Source organism: Tachyglossus aculeatus, chromosome 4 (assembly GCF_015852505.1).
Source record: "Tachyglossus aculeatus isolate mTacAcu1 chromosome 4, mTacAcu1.pri, whole genome shotgun sequence".
NCBI lineage: Eukaryota > Metazoa > Chordata > Mammalia > Monotremata > Tachyglossidae > Tachyglossus > Tachyglossus aculeatus.
Genome location: NC_052069.1, coordinates 74,562,582 through 74,565,868, shown reverse-complemented (window position 1 = coordinate 74,565,868; position 3,287 = coordinate 74,562,582). Strand labels below are relative to the sequence as shown.

Genomic DNA, 3,287 nt, shown 5'->3' with positions numbered 1-3,287 from the left:
CCCTCACCCATGTCCTGCATCTGGTCTGGAATGCCCTCCCTCCTCAAATCCAACGGACAATTACTCTTCCCTGTTCAAAGCCTTACTAAAAGCACATCTTCTCCAAGAGGCCACCCTTGACTATGCCCCACTTTTCCTTATCACAGACTCCCTTCTGTGTTGCCCTGACTTGCTCCCTTTGTTCTTCCTCCCTCCCAGCCCCACAGGACTTATGTACGTATCTGTAATTTTATTTATTTTTATTGATGTCTGTCTCCCCTGCTCTGGACTGTAAGTTTATTGTGGGCAGGGAATGTCACTGTTTATAGCTGTATTGTACTCTCCCAAGCTCTTAGTACAGTGCTCTGCACACAGTAAGTGCTCAATAAATGTGATTGAATGATTGAAAACTGTTCTCAGGACCTCTCTGAGTGACAACGAAAGGTGGAAAGTATAGGAGAGTGGACTGTGGATACTGAGGTGTATGTCAGTCTCTATCACCTAAGCACTTAAGTACTCACCCTCCCCTCAGCACGTGTGTACACATCCTTGTACTCCTAGTTGTGATTTACTTTATGGATTTAGCAGTGAAATGATTGTGAGAACTGAAGACCATGAGGACTTAGATGATACCAATGTTGCAAGCTTTGGAGACATAAGAAAGAAATTCAACCTATTAGCCCTTCCCTTGAGATGGTGGTTGTCTCTTGGGGAATACCAGTTGACATAAATTAATCAAACAGATGATGAGTATAGGCAATAATAGTATATAATTTCTATCTAGTTTTTGTTTTAGAAGAGAAGCTAATGGAGGCAAAATACTAACCAGACAAGTGGTTTTTGGCTGAAATTTCTGATGTATTATTCACAATCCATTTCAATCACCTAGCCTTCACCTACCTCACCCTGCTACTAGCCTACTACAACCCAGCCAGCACACTTCATTCATTCATTCATTCATTCAATTGTATTTATTGAGCACTCACTGTGTGTAGAGCACTATACTAAGTGCTTGGGAAGTACAAGTCAGCAACATATAGAGACGGTCCCTACCCAACAACGGGATCACTGTCTAGAAGACCATCCTGTGCACAGTAAACTTGAGCCTCCACCCTCCACTCTCTCCCATGCTGCTGTTGCCCAGCACAGGGGAGTTTTGACTTGTTGCAGATTGCCTTCCACTTGCTAGCCACTGCCCAAGCTAGGAATGGAATATATATGCCTCTGCTTGACTCTCCCTCCCATAGTCAAGATGGGTAGAGTACTGGAAACTCTCCAGGTGCGATGCTGAGAGGTAGCCAAACGGTTATCTTAATTATAATAATTGTGGCATTTGTTATGTGCTTACACTGTGCCAGACACTGCTCTAAATGCTGGGGAAGATACAAGATAATTGTGTAGGACACAGTCCCTGTCCCATATAGGGCACACAGTCTTAATTTCCATTTTAAAGAATTGGTAACTGAGGCCCAGAGAAGTAACCTGCCCAAGGTCACACAGCAGACAAGTGGCAGAGCTGGGATTAGAACCCAGGTCCTTCTGACACCCAGGCTTGTGCTCTACCCATTAAATCATGCTGCTTATCCAACCCAACAGTGAATGAAGAAATATATATAAGGGAGGAAAAATATGTACTTCAGAGAGTCAAGATAATTGAAATCACTGAGTAAGCTCTACTGTGGTGATTCCTTGATTCATTTTTGTAAGCCTTCCATTAGAATGCCCTTTATAAGACTGACAATGTGACACCATTACAGCATAAAAATCATTTTAAAGATTCATTGGAGCACAATCTCAAATATGGACTGATTGGAGGCTGAAGCAGCTGACAGACCTCTTTGGTGTGTAACAAAGGAGTGAGGTAAGAAGAGCAACAGTTTTGAGAAATGTGTGCTATTAAGAGGCAGACTCCATGTCTAATTGGAGAGATGGAATTTCTTCCACCACCCTCCTTCTAGCTAAATGGTCCTAATGAGATTGATTCTTACCTATTTTTAAGGGCATGTAAAATCAGCTGAGTGAAGATTTGGACATATTTTTATCACTTTAGAATATGCACTATTAAACAGTGCTCAGTAAACATTGATTGATCTGTTGACACTCGTTTCAAAGTAGAATAGACTTGTGCGATTAACATATTAAAAGTGACTATTTTCAAGAACACAATGATGAGGTTTACTGAACTGTTGACTTGAATAATCAAGACAAGTTTAAGAAAAGATTTTGCAGATGGGACTTCTCAGACATCCCACTGTTTCAGGAAGAAACAGTTCTTAGTTATAAAAATACTCTAAATCATAACATAATTTTTCATTCAATGATTGAGCTAGTCTCTCCTCTATCTTCAGCTTCTGAACAAGATGTCCATAGAAATAGCCAGATCCACCTTCTAGGGTAATACAAACCTTTGCTTTACTTTAGAGGGTTTAATCGCCTTTAACACTGCTATTTAGCCCCAGTGTCAGTCTGTGATTTAGAGACCTGATTCTTCTTGCTCTGTTTTGCAAAGATATTTGAAATATTTGGTGAACTGGAACAGCATCCATGGTTGACAGCCCATGAGGTGTCTTCACAGCTGATCCAAACATCCTCCCAAACCATTTTTTAATGGTACTAAGCATGGCATAGATACAAGCTAATCAGGTTGGACACAGTCTATGTCCCACATGGGCCTCAGAGTTTTAATCCCTATTTTACAAATGAGGTTAACTGAAGTGCAAAGAGGTTAAGTAACTTGTCCAAGGTGATACAGAAGACAAGTGGTGGAGGTGGGATTCGAACCTAGGTCCTCTGACTCCCGGGCTTGTGCTCTTCCCATTAGGCCACACTGCCATTTCATGATGTTTCAAGAGTTTATTTTATTGCTAGGGTCATGAGTGAGCGATTGCCTCTCAAGGTGGAGTTTGGAATCACCCTTAGTCCCTACAGTAGTCTGACACTGTTTGGAAGGATGAGAGAGCAGAAGAGGCATTGCACAAGCCCATATAAAAGTTCTTGGTTCAAAGCCCAAGGACTGACACTTATCTGTCATTCCTGATGAGAGACTCTATTAAAATGGCCTGGTGTTTTGGTATTTTTTAGTGATATTTAACTATCTATGTCAAGCAGCTTGGCCTATAGAAGCATCAAGGAGTAGTAGAAAGAGCATGATCCTGGATGTCAGAGAAACTGGATTCAATCCTAGCTCCACCACTTTTCTGCTATCAACTTGGGCAAGTCACTTGTCTGTGCCTCAGTTTTCTCATCTGTAAATTGTAGATTCAATACCTGTTCTCCCTCCTACTTAAACTATGAGCCCTATGTGGGAC

The 3,287-nt window shown here is 41.5% G+C and overlaps 1 non-coding gene across 1 annotated transcript; it reads right to left on the bottom strand.

Moving 5' to 3' along the window:
- Window positions 1-1,138: 1,138 nt before the first annotated feature.
- LOC119927983 lies at window positions 1,139-1,276 on the bottom strand. Its single transcript, XR_005450945.1, has one exon. It is a non-coding gene; the product is annotated as a small nucleolar RNA SNORA7 (small nucleolar RNA).
- Window positions 1,277-3,287: the final 2,011 nt, after the last annotated feature.